General features: G+C 39.9%; 1 protein-coding gene across 1 annotated transcript in view; it reads left to right on the plus strand.

The window, feature by feature from the left end:
* The first annotated feature begins 12,708 nt into the window (after nucleotides 1-12,708).
* Nucleotides 12,709-14,331, plus strand: part of LOC128698494 (uncharacterized) — a 72,503-nt gene continuing 70,880 nt past the window's right edge. The window contains exon 1 of the mRNA XM_053790719.2: nucleotides 12,709-14,028. The gene's annotated coding sequence lies outside the window, so the exon portion shown is untranslated. The remainder of the gene's footprint in view (nucleotides 14,029-14,331) is intronic.

Raw genomic sequence — 14,331 nt, forward strand, 5'->3', positions numbered from 1 at the left:
ATAGACTTCCAGAGAAAATATCTACAGTAGGGCTTAGTAATGCTACAGAAAGACTCTCACATAATGTAAATGTAGCACCTTCTGGTGTAAGCTATGATTCTGTAGGCCCAATAAATATTTTGATAGGTAGTGACTATTATGCCTCCTTTGTAAAGGGTATGGTAAAGAAATGTGGTGTCACCATTTTGAAGACTGCAGGAGGCCATGTAATGTATGGTAGGATTCCTCGTAATAATAATTCATGACTAGAGGAAACTATAAATACCATAACTGTGTGTCTTACTCATGAAATCGTACCCCAGTATAATTCTTCCATAGAGGATGGTGTTGAGCCAGTGCATAAATTGTGGGAATTAGACAGAATTGGAATAAATGTAAATGAAGAAAGTCCAGACGATTCTTTTACTCAAGAACAATACCTGAGAGATGTAAAATTTGAATCTGGACAATACTGGGTACGACTTCCGTGGAGACTGAACCATCCAGAATTGCCCACTAATTACAGAATGGCATATGGACAGTTAAAGGCTCAGCTCCGCGAACTGAGTAAGACACCAGAATTGTTAACTGCCTATAATGATATAATTGCTAAGCAGTTAATTAATAAATTTATAAAAGAGGTACCTCCTGAGCAAGCCAAAATTTATGGTCACTATTTGCCACATCACGGAGTGAAGAAGGATTCTAAGACCACTCCTCTGAGAATTGTGTTTAATTGTAGTGCCAGGAGTAACAAAGATGTACCTAGTTTAAATGACTGTTTGATGACAGGTCCATCGTTTACGGAAAAATTAGGAGATATCTTATTAAATTTCAAGATGAAGAATTATGCTTTTACGGCTGACATAAGTAAAGCTTTCCTAAGAGTGGGTTTACAAGAGGCTGATTGTACCCACTTCTTATGGCCTGAGAATCCTATTTACCCACTTAGCCCTCTGAAAACCTTTCTCTTTAGGTGCGTATTATTTGGTGCTACATCCAGTCCGTTCCTACTTCAAGCGACGACAAATGCACACCTTAAACGTATGGAAAGTCCATTGAGTAAAATAATGAGCAAACAATTTTATGTGGACAATTTCCTGGGTATGACGTCAACTGAAGAGGAACTGTTAATGACTTATGGAGAGGCTAATAAAATATTGCAAAGTGCAAATATGCCTCTGAGAGAATGGAATAGTAATTCGTCCAAATTAAAGGACAAAATAAGTAAAGATTTCCCTGGAGATGAAGTGCCAAAATGTAGTAATGTATTGGGTTTAACTTGGGATACTGAGATAGATTTGTTAATGTTAATACCTAATAATTACAGTATGCCCAATAAATTAACTAAGAGAGTTTTGCTTGCTGAAGTTTCCAAATGTTTTGATCCACTAGGTTTAGTGTCACCACTTACTATAAGAGGGAAATTATTAATTCAGGAAGCATGGAAATTTAAATGTGCTTGGGATGAAATTCTACCTGAGGAATTCATTAACAGGTGGGATGAATTAATTGGTGATTATGAGAAAATTCCAATGTTGGAGTTCCCACGCCAGGTGGCCAATCCAAATGGGAAAAATGTACTCCACATTTTTTGTGATGCTTCAAAATTGGCATATGGATCAGTTGCTTACCTTCAATGTAATAGTGTTATTTCTCTTGTTATGTCTAAGGCTAAAGTGTCTCCAATTAAATCACATACCTTACCTCAGTTGGAATTAACAGCCATTTATGTAGGTGTCAAATTAGCTAATTATATAAGAAATAAGTTGCAGGAGATAAATATTAGTGACACTGTAATTTGGTCTAATATTGAGGTATCCTTACAATGGACTCATAATGGAAACAGTAAAATTGTGTACGTACAAAACAGAGTCGCTGAAATTAATCAGATGCAAAAGAAGTATAATAGTTTGGGTCAGCATAAGCTAACATTTAATCATATACCTGGTGAGGAGAATCCAGCTGATTTCTTGTCTCAAGGTTTACCTTATGCTAAATTTGTAAATGTTGTATCATGGTTTAAAGGACCAAGCTGGTTGGTAAATAAAGCTAATTGGCCTGTATAAAAGGTGTATATTACTCTTGTTGAAATTACTGTGACCACCGCTCCAATAGTTTGTCCTTCCTTAGCCATTGATATAAATAGGTATTCTTCTTTACCCAAACTAATCAATGTAACTAAGTTGGTGTTTAAATTTCTAAACAAGATGAATATTTCATTTAAGTTCTCACATCCTCTTGAATATTGGATAAAGAGGGTACAAGAAGAAATCTATGGAAATGAGATTAAATTGATGATGGAAAGAAAAATTGTGAAAGGTTCCATAATAGAGAAATTGGGACAGTATTAGAGAACAATGTAATTAGGTGCAGAGGCAGGTTACAAAATGCTGAATTGGGTGATTATGCTAAACACCCTATCTTACTGCCCAAAACTCATCATCTAACAAATTTAATTGTTCTAAATGCCCATAAAAATGTAATGCATGGTGGGGTACAAGATACCTTAAATTGTATTAGGGAAACTTTCTGGATTCCACAAGGACGGCAAAGTCTAAAAAGGGTGATTAAATCTTGTGTAATATGTCGCCGTGTGGATGCCAGATCCTATATGTACCCAGGTCCTCCACCATTGCCAAATGAGCAATTTGAGTTGTTTAGCAACGAACTCCGCCCGGCCGCAGTGTGGAAAATACTGTATATATTTTCCAGGAATCTTTTCTTTCAACACACTGGCCGTATCCCACCGAGGCTGGGTGGCCCAAAAGGAAAAACGAAAGTTTCTCCTTTTCCATTTAGTAATATATATACAGGAGAAGAGGTTACTAGCCCTTTGCTACCGGCATTTTAGTCGCCTCTTACAACACGCATGGCTTATGGAGGAAGAATTCTGTTCCACTTCCCCATGGAGATAAGAGGAAATAAACAAGAACAAGAACCAAAAAGGAAATAGCAGAAAACCCAGAGGGGTGTGTGTATATATATGTTTGTACATGTATGTGTAGTGTGACCTAAGTAGAAGTAGCAAGACGTACCTGAAATCTTGCATGTTTATGAGACAGAAAAAAGACACCAGCTATCCTACCATCATGTAAAACAATTACAGGCTTTCGTTTTACACTCACTTGGCAGGACGGTAGTACCTCCCTGGGCGGTTGCTGTTTACCAACCTACTACCCAGTAATACAGTAGTTATATGTAAATAGATGGCCATACTGTATTTAATAACATTTGTCAAAAAAAATGGGAAATTTTCTGTGCCTGCGCAGGACACTCGCCATTGTTGTTTGAACTGGTCAACTGTTAGTGAATATTGGGAAGAATTTTTCGTGCTCTAGAAGTTAAAATTGGGCTGACACCTCTCAAATAGGAGACGAAATTGTTGGATGTGCATTCCTGCATAACTTGAGTATCAGTCGACAGGACAGGACAACTCCAGGAACCTCAGATAAGCTGTCTAATTTATATTTAAATTCTGGCCAGTAAATTTTTCATAAATGTAGGCAAAAGGGGGGGTCCTGTACATGACACATTAATCTCCAGTCAAATTGGTGAGTGATGTTAAGATATTCTCCTTCTGTTATGTATATGTGTTTATATATAATAATTTTTTAATTTAATATACAGTCCACAAATTTATATATTTACCCGCATTCCTGGTGATGTATTTTTCATTTGTAATTAATAGGTCCAGAGCAACTTGTGGATATGACAGTGGTAGGTATCGAAGGGGGACATTTTTTGCCACCTAGGTGTCCCAAATTCCTACTTGTCTAACTGATAAATAATAATTATCTTTGTTATTTACTGGTATGTACATTATGAGTTACATCCAGATAAATGTAATTTTCCGCAGGATTTTCATCCATTCCAAATGGAGAATCCTGTCCAGAACGTGATGCTGACAACTGATAAATTGTGGTTTGCTAATCCCCTTCTCTGAGAACATTCGTTACAGTTTGACAAAAGCTCCACTCTTTTTCCCTGTGTTAACGTTTGTTGTATCAGCAATGATCATTTTTATTGCATTCCAGAAGGTGTATTGATCAGTGAGAAAATAATAACAACAATAGTAGACGCCAGTATATAGAGTTCCCAATTAGTAATTTTCTGAGTTGCTACCTATGATCAGTAACGTAAATATTTGGAGATTAATATTTTTCATTAATCTGAGTTGCCAATTAGTACTTTCCTGAGTTGTTACTTATGAGTAGTAACGCAGATACATGGTGATTCATAGTTTTTATTTAGGGGTGACTTTTTTGAAAACTGAGAGGAATTAGGGACTTTTTCATTGTTTTTAAACAAAAGTTATCGATTTATGACACAGGAGTTGTTTTATTTGGAAAAAAGTAAAAAAAGTTATAACCCTAATAGACAGAGTTAATCTATATACCGCAAGCAACAGCAGTGATAACAGACATCCCTGAACATCCCTATTCGCGCAGTTATCAGAAAAATTCTCAAAGCAAACTGCAGGTATCTTGTCCTTAAAGTATAAATATGTGTTATGTGTTATGGGAAAAAACGAAAAACAAAGAAATTTTATAAAAATATATGGTATTCTGCCTAGTCGGCGATACTTCAAAACTATGAAAGATAAAATTTATTTGTTTTTATTGAAGTGGGAACAAAGCTAGCTGTGTTTCCCCTCTCATAGTCCATCACGCAGGATGGTGCTCATACACGGTGTTGAAATGTGCCAGCCTGAGCTGGGAGACTACAGTAGTGTCAGCCGGAGCTTGGAGACTTCAGCTGTGTCAGCCTGAGGTGGGAGACATCAGCTGTGTCAGCCTGAGGTGGGAGATTTCAGTTGTGTCAGAGCTGGGAGACTACAATAGGGTCAGCCTTAGCTGGGAGACAGTTTTAAGACGAGGTTCGATAAAGCTCATGGAGTAGGGAAGGAGAGGGGAAGAAGCGGGGCCAGGAGCTATGAATCGACCCCCGCAACCACAAATTGGTGAGTACACACACAAACACACACACACACACACACACACACACACACACACACACACACACACACACACACACACACACACACACACACACACATATATATATATATATATATATATATATATATATATATATATATATATATATATATATATATATATATATATATATATATATATATATATATATATATACAGTAGATAACAATGAAGAGGTTGGAGTTCCCGTGTTGTCTGCCCAGTCATGTACAATTACTGAGACGCAATACAAAGGGATTAAAGTATATTACTAAATGAATACAAATATTAGGCAAAAATGGCGAAATTCCACAATGGGAGAGATTATTATCATGGGGAGCGCTAAACCTGTAGGGATTATACAGCGCCTGTGGAGAGAGAGAGAGAACTCGTTTCAGCACTTGCAAATTTATCACTTGTTACAATTTACCGTGAGTGGGGAAGAATATATTCTTCGATTTATTATTCCCGAAGGATTAGTAACCCAGGATAACCCAATAAAGCCAGGAGGACTTTACAAAGTCCTGGGGAAGACTAGATTACTAGAAGTTGGTCGACTGTTGTGGTCCTCGACCATAACAATCGACCAACTTCCACAGCAAGGATTGGATTGGGTGTGGTTCGCCGGTATTGTCCCAGCCGGTATTGTCCAGTTGGTGACCCGGCATAGGTTTCCCGGGTAAGGGAGTATCAATACATAAATAGCCCGCCCATAAGAGAGAGGAGATTACGACGACGTCTAGGTCAGGCTTGTTCCAGTCACGGTATTGTGCCTTTTTGTTCTCTAAGAGTGTCGTTCATCTTTCTCGTGCCGTAGTCCTGCCTTCGGAAGTAGGGGGGGGGAGGGAAGTACTATTCGGTTCTGAGGACCCACAGCAAGGTAATAGGGTGTTAGAGGAGACTTGAAATATACATCCTGCCTCGTGTGGGGTTAGACCCCACGTCCCCTGGGTAGTGACAGTAAATAAATACTACTGGCAATGGTGAGGTACTGGGAGCGTTTGTGGAGGTGTGAACTGGTGGTTGCAAGGAAGACTGCTTACACACACCAGATCATGTACCAGATGGTCGCCATAAGGTGTAGCCTTGACCAGGGAAGATATTAAAATTTACCTCCACCTCCTCCTCCTCCTCCTCTAGCACGTTTTCTACCTACATTAGAACGCAGATTACTCCGGTAAGTTGCAGTTAGAAGACTGTAGAAGAAAATGAGATAAATGATTGATTTAAAAGCACAATTACATAACTTTGGATGGTTACACTTCTTACACAGTAACATATTTGGTGCAATAAGATGACAGTAAACAGGTGATATCACAATATGCAAAACAACTACTGTGAAAAAGTAGTGAACTTACAAGCGCTTTCGTAATTTCTCGTATTATCAAGGAACTGTAATAATAATAGAACAACAAAAGGTTTATAAGGCTGAGATAACACCTCACGGTCAACATCCGACACCTCACTCGTTCCTTTATGCACAGTAACATATTTGTAAATTACTTACAATAACTCGAAAAGTCAAACAGAAGAAAAGAGAAGATAAAGAAAATGACGATTTCCGGATTATTATTATGGAGGGTTTGTAACCCATGATAAATCAGTTAATATATCATCAGCCTGTCTTGCTAAAACTGAGGGTCACTTTATCCCTCCTCACCACGATGCCACCCACAACAGTGGACTAGCACCCAGGTACCTGCTTACTGCTAGGTGACCAGAGGCTAGCTGGTCTAGTGGCTAACGCGACGGGCTGGAGTTTTGAGACTCTATGACCGCGGGTTCAATCCCGGCCGGGGGTATGGTTTTGGGTTGACCAGAGGCAACATACGTAAGCAAGCACGGCCAAGTATTTCCACTTGATATAAAATCGAAACCAAATCTCAAATGCTGAGGACGCTACCTTATTTAGGCCATCAGTACATAATGTGGAAGCTTGTGAAGGCTTCTTAGTTATGAGGTGGTGACTGTCACCCCTCACAAATTCCCCCCAAAAATCTTTTTGGATTAAAATGAACGAAGAACCAGCATTATGTACTTGTAGAAATGATGATTATTTATTTATTTATTCATTATTATTATTATTATTATTATTATTATTATTATTATTACTGATACCCCACTTACAAATAAATTGATCACACTTCAAGTGAATGACCAGACTGGCTAGTATTCTCATTAACCAGGACCCCTTCACAGACCGGGTTAACCAGGACCCCTTCGCAGACTGGGTTAACCAGGACCCCTTCGCAGACTGGGTTAACCAGGACCCCTTCACAGACCGGGTTAACCAGGACCCCTTCACAGACCGAATTAACCAGAACTCCTTCACAGACCGGGTTAACCAGGACCCCTTCACAGACCCGGTTAACCAGGACTCCTTCACAGACCGGGTTAACCAGGACTCCTTCACAGACTGGGTTAATCAGGACCCCTTCACAGACCGGGCCCCTCAAGGGAGGTTCCTTGACGCTGGTGAGAGGCTCTTGATCAAGGGAATTGTATCTGTGCTCCAGTTCCCTGAATTAAACCTGAATACATTCCATCCCCCCCACAGGCGTTGTATAATCCTACAGGTTTAGCGCTTCCCCATGATTATAATAACTCACAGACCGGGTTATTCAGGACTCCTACGCAGACCGGGTTAACCAGGACTCCTTCACAGACCAGGTTAACCAAGACCCCTTCACAGACCGGGTTAACCAGGACCCCTTCACAGACCGGGTTAACCAGGACTCCTTCACAGACAAGGTTGACAAAGACCCAGTTCCCTGAATTAAACCTGAATACATTCCATCCCCCCCACAGGCGTTGTATAATCCAGGACCCCTTCGCAGACTGGGTTAACCAGGACCCCTTCACAGACCGGGTTAACCAGGACCCCTTCACAGACCGGGTTAACCAGGACCCCTTCGCAGACTGGGTTAACCAGGACCCCTTCACAGACCGGTTTAACCAATACCTCTTCACAGACCGGAAAGACAATCCTAAGAACACACAGATGTTACAGGCATTACAAACTAACATGAAGATCCATCTTTATATAGCCAGTACAATCAATGTGACCTATCTCCAGTGAGGCCCAATCCCTGTGCCCGTTATGTACCTCTGTAATCCTTTACCTGTCGCTCACAGCATGGCTATGTAGCGGATAACAAAGCTATCAGAGAAAAATATCATGGGCGTTATACACCGCATGGACAATGGGAGGTAATCAGATGGAATTTGAGGAACGGGAAAGGTAGCTCGCAACTTCTTGGATCAAGAGCCCTTTACCAGCATCAAGGCATCTCCTTAGAAGGAATTAGAAAGTCGAGTATTTTTACTTCAATGGCTGAGACAAGTAGATCACTTGCTGCTGCATTGTTATGCAGGCGCTGCAAAGGCAGAATGTCAACGTGTGGGTGAATGTTTAAGCCAGTGTGGGTCATTCAGTCCCAGGAGGAGTGTAGGCTCGAACCTCCGTCCACTTCTACCCAGATAAGCTACCTGGCTATACCCAATGATTAGCGTATTTTAACAACAATAATAATAATATACAGAACTGAGGCAATGCTAAAGTGTCTGAACGGATAGTTTTGGAATAATAATAATAATAATAATAATAATAATAATAATAATAATAATAATATATTTCTACAAGTACACATATACAAAGTAAACAGGCCTAGCTGATATCAAATTAGGTCAATTTTGTCCTAGGATGCAACCCACACCAGTCAACTAACACTCAGGTACCCATTTTACTGATGGATAAACAAAGACAAGTGTAAGAAAACACGCCCAATGTTTCCACCCTTGCCGGGAAATGAACCATGGATCCTCAGCGTGTGAAACGAGAGCTTTGCCTACCAGGCCACGGACCACTCAAATAAAGCAATTATATAAAGGTCTGAGAAAAACACAGGTGGCCGCAGGAGACGTACATGGAGAGAGATGGAGACACACAAAAAGATGACAGATGTACAAGAGGAAGATAAACTAATTTAGGAGCTGCGTAGGTCAGCTTCCAGTGGTCAGTAAGTGTACCCGGAAGTAACGCAGTTCAGCAGGCTGCAGTACACTATAGCTAGCGCGCAGCCAACGATATACACCATTGAGTGTATGTCTCAATGCATATACAGGGTGTTTCAAAAAGATGGACCCAACCGGTATGGCCTCATGATTAAACATCGCCTTAACAGAGAGCTTGTACATAGAGAGTTTACCTTAATCCCTGTTTTAGGGATTAAGGACTGGTAGTGACCAGGCAATATGCAGCCTTAATAACCATCGTTTGTTAATAAGCTTTAAGCCCAATTAACCAGTGCAGAACAGTTGAACAGTTTCTTTCCTAAATTAATATTAGTATGTGCTAAATAAGACGAAGTTGTAACTTGTTACTTTACTCTTAAAAATAATACGCAGTTTTATGGAAGATTATTATAGGTTTTATTGCAGGTACATGTTCCACGCCAGCAAGTGTCAGTAAGATTCAGAGAATAGCGTAGTGACAGATAATCAAATAGAATAAAAGCTAACGACTATGTAATGTTCATTAAGATTGCAATAGTCATGAAGATATGTAATGGACGTGAAGGTTGTACACTAGTGAGATTAGCAGTGTATCGGTCTGTATCCTATAGACTAGGCTATTCTCGCTAAGGCTCCTAACCTATACATCACCAGCCAAGAATATATTTTATAGGGTACCAAGATAGATTAAGGTTTGTGAATAACTAAATGGTTATAATCATAACCATAATTTTTAAAGGGGGTGGAGGGGCAAACCAGCGGAAGGTCTCGGTCAGATGACCAAAAGCTCCAGTGGCGGGTCATCATATGACTAAGACTCACGTCAGGGTCTTAGTCATACGATGACCCGCCTGTTTCCTGACAAACCTTACCTATTAAAGTTTGTACATAATACACTGAGAGATGAGCACCTCTCGATGTATATACACTGACCTCTACACCTCTGAATATATATACCCTTGTCGATGTATATACCGTTATTTACTGCTGTGAAACGGCCTAATGTGGTGCTGTAAACTGCAACTCATATACTGCTGTGAACTACATCTCATTTACTGCTGTAAGCTGCACTTCATTATCTGCTGTAAGCTGCACTTCATTTACTGCTGTAAGCTGCACTTCATTTACTGCTGTAAGCTGCACTTCATTTACTGCTGTAAGCTGCACTTCATTTACTGCTGTAAGCTGCACTTCATTTACTGCTGTAAGCTGCACTTCATTTACTGTTGTAAGCTGCACTTCATTTACTGCTGTAAGCTGCACTTCATTTACTGCTGTAAGCTGCACTTCATTTACTGCTGTAAGCTGCACTTCATTTACTGCTGTAAGCTGCACTTCATTTACTGCTGTAAGCTGCACTTCATTTACTGCTGTAAGCTGCACTTCATTTACTGCTGTAAGCTGCACTTCATTTACTGCTGTAAGCTGCACTTCATTATCTGCTGTAAGCTGCACTTCATTTACTGCTGTAAGCTGCACTTCATTTACTGATGTAAGCTGCACTTCATTTACTGCTGTAAGCTGCACTTCATTTACTGTTGTAAACGTAATACCTTATTACTATTTTAATTATTATATTTACAAAAAAAACATAAAAGTGTAAAGTGAACTTCCTGCGTGAATATTTCCGTACAGTGAAAACTGTAATTTACAGTTATGCCATCAAAATATTTAATTTGTGTTCACTGTGTCAAATTTCTTCACCCAGCTCAAGATTATTTATTCAGGTTATAGTTGAGAAAGCCAGATCAAGCAGGCTGTTTCCTCTAGGTGGTTGCATGACATGTGGCTTTCAAGAAGCAGTTTTGGATTACCTAAAAATAAGTCGCAAGACTAGATTTCTTGCCGTGGTTGGTTAATGGGGTCTAAAGCTTATCGATTAAACAAGAATCATTAAGGCTCCATGTAACCTGTTCACAAGTCAAGAATAAATGAATGCCTTAAAAGTCAATTAAAGTACCCTTTCAGTGTATGTACATCCATGGAAAAGCTTATATGTCTCGGTGTATGGTTTTCGCCCTGTCGTAGTATTATACTCAGTTTGGCTGCAATTAAAATGCTTCGTGATTACATTTTCATGATTTTAAACCTCTACAATTCCGTGATTCCAATTTCGTGCTGAAGATGATTATCGATAAATTTTTTCACAGTGATTCCTGGCCACCTGTAACGATGTTTTCAACTGCTGCACCTCTCTTCTGGCTCCAGCATGTGTTTATCCTAATGCCTCTGCATCAGACTGATCTAGGCTAAGGGGCCGAACACCTATCAAATGAAATTCAAAATTTTATTTCTGTGTGCAGTATACAAACTGTAGTTTACATGTAATACAGTATTGTTAAGCACAAAGAAAGTCACCAACATGCATGAGTTTCGGGCAGACTCCAAGGCTGAGGGACTCCACTCATTTTCCACATCTCTCTACTGACTGAAAAAAGGGCACCGGTTGGTAAAACATCGTAGTACAGATACCCAGGTGTTGATCATATGCCTCTTCACTAAAAATAGATTCTGTATGTTCCTTCAGCTTTCATATTTTGCATAATGGAGGAAAAAATAGAAAACGCTAAACTTGTGTCATTCATTGCATAACTCTTCATCAGCCGCCTGAGGCCTTCAGTTGGATCGAAAATATTCGCATTATTTCTGTACTGTTGATGTATATATATATATATATATATATATATATATATATATATATATATATATATATATATATATATATATATATATATATATATATATATATATATGGGTCATAGAACGTCTGGGACACGGGAGATAATTAGGTTTGATTCAAATCTTTATTTAGGTTTTGCCTAAATAATACATATATACAAAAAATTACAAGTCTTAAGTGCGCACAAAACGTACATTACGTAGATTTAACCTATGTTAACCTTGGCTAAACCTATGTAGATTTAAACCAAGGAAGGAGTGAGTACCACCAAATCAGATAATCATGAGCCCTTCACAGTATCAAGAACCCCTAGCCCTTCATCCCTTCAGGGTATGACTTGTGAAAATTTGCAATTAGAAAAGGTCATTCTAGTCGGGTCTTCGCAGGTGGCCCGCCACAGTGGGGTCTTGATGAACAGGTTTACCGTGGTCCTCATGACAAAGGCTGGTGTATCTCAAGGATGCATTGTCTCTCTGTCTCTCCTTCCCTGTGGTGGTGAATGCTAAGTGTTACGTATGATCCTCCGCGTCCACTGCAGCCCTGCAGGTTACTGACAATAGGAACATGTGGCCAGAAGTAACTATGTTTTCTGCTACGGCAATGACACCATTTTCCCCATTTCCCACATGACATCCCAACGAACATTCAGGCTTTGATACACATTTCAGTGGGGTTGAAACTTAGTATGTATCGATCACCTCAAATGAATGATGTTTTGACAAACAGCAATTGGCTTTGTTTATAATATAAAACCGGTCTGGGAATAAGTGTAAGTTCTCGTACATCGGGTCAGCGCCTTGTTACCTGTTGGTTGCTGACTTTTCTTATTCTTTCGTCTTCAGGCTCCACCATGCATGGTCAACTACATTTTCAGGTCATAAAATGTAGAGAAGTTATGAGCCATTATAGTCTTAAATTATTTACATTTAGCCCAAGCACTAGAATGTGTAATTCCCCGGAAGCAACTTTGCACTAGCTGGCACCCTCACGCCCTCAATGGAAACGGCAACTATTACATTATAGTTATATATATGTTATGAGTACGGTCTTTACCTGATCACTAACGTATACTCCAGATATGCTGAAACATAAATGCACCAGCATAGAAACAAACGATATATTGTTGCCACAGGAGCCTAAGGAATATTTATGAAGGATTCTAGGTTAGGAATGGAGTTTGTGCCTCACGTTTTGGTTGCAACTCAGGGAGTGGCGGACCTCTCTCTCCACACACAAGTTTCTCCTAGTCAGTGACGGACTGGGGTCCCTCGGGCCCTACCATGTGCCGGGAAACGGACCCAAGTGCTGGCATCTATGATTAGTTACTCCTGTACATTACTGAAATTATGTGTGTATTCCGTGTGGCTTGGCTCAACCAGTAAACTATGTGTATGCAATTTACTCTTTTGTGAGTAGAATACTGTGTGAGATGCGTGTAGAGTTCCAGTTTTTATTCGCCTGTGATGTTACTTGAAATCCGGTACCTTATGTTGTGAAATCAGTACTACACAAGACACGAGAGGGGTTAAATATAAAATATTCTTTCTCACAAGTACAAACCAGGGAGGTGAAATCGGTTCTCAACCAGGATTTACCACACCAATACTTAGCCCACGGGTTTCTGATACGAGCTTACTGGTGGCGGTAAATTTGCAAGAAAACTATACAGCATGAAGTGAGTAACCACTGCACGCTAAGGGAACACCGGTATTCTGCCTCGAGCAATGTAGCTATAACAGCCTAGGCTGCCATCACTGTTACTGACCAGTCTTGCACTAGGCAACAAGACGGTGACTTCCATTACTGTACAGTGGAATCATGGCAGTGAAACGCAAAGTCTCAAGGAAATACTTAATGTAGTTCCACTTTAAGCTACCGATATTAAATTGTATTGTTGTCCAAACTGTGAGAATCGCGCTCACCCTGGGGGAAATCCTCTTTCAAAATTTTGTGGTGCATTATCTCTAACTAGCAAGTCATAATAAACTCTTGTGATATCGGAAAGCAACCTTGAAAATAGTTGGCGCACATGACACGGTGTTGTTAAATCACTCGTATTTTAGCTTGTATAAACACCAGTCACTGCAAAAATATATCCGTCATTTAAGCAGATTTAAACTTTATTAGCACACAATATCGATCAGAAGAAGCCTTATATCCAGCGGAAGTTTCACCAACGTCCACCTGATCAGGTAACAACTGCAAGTCATGTCTGTAACACAGGTTCACTACTGCAAACTGCAAAACTGCACCATCACTGTTGAGGTCTGCGGTATATGACTCAGCGCTTCTTCTGGGCTGAGAACGCCTCTAGGCGAGCTCCCACGCACCGCACACACGCACGCATGCACGCAACAGTATGCGACACGAATGCTGGTAACTAAAGTATATTTATTATTCCTTAAATAAAGAAAACGTGAGACCAGGACTATAATTTTACAAGTAGGCAATTACACACACGGGTACACTCATGAGTACTGCTAAGTACACAAACTTGCATACATAAACACACACACTACAGGGGACAGAGGCTGCTGACCTCATTCAGAGGACCTGGGAGTAAGCATAATTCCTAGCATATCTCCAGAGACAACCAAATAACCTACGCAGCCAATACTCGCCTAGCAAATCTAAGAGTGGCCTTCAGGAATCTCAACAGTCATTCTGGGTGCTTTATAC

Source organism: Cherax quadricarinatus, chromosome 88 (assembly GCF_038502225.1).
Source record: "Cherax quadricarinatus isolate ZL_2023a chromosome 88, ASM3850222v1, whole genome shotgun sequence".
In the NCBI taxonomy this organism is placed as follows: domain Eukaryota; kingdom Metazoa; phylum Arthropoda; class Malacostraca; order Decapoda; family Parastacidae; genus Cherax; species Cherax quadricarinatus.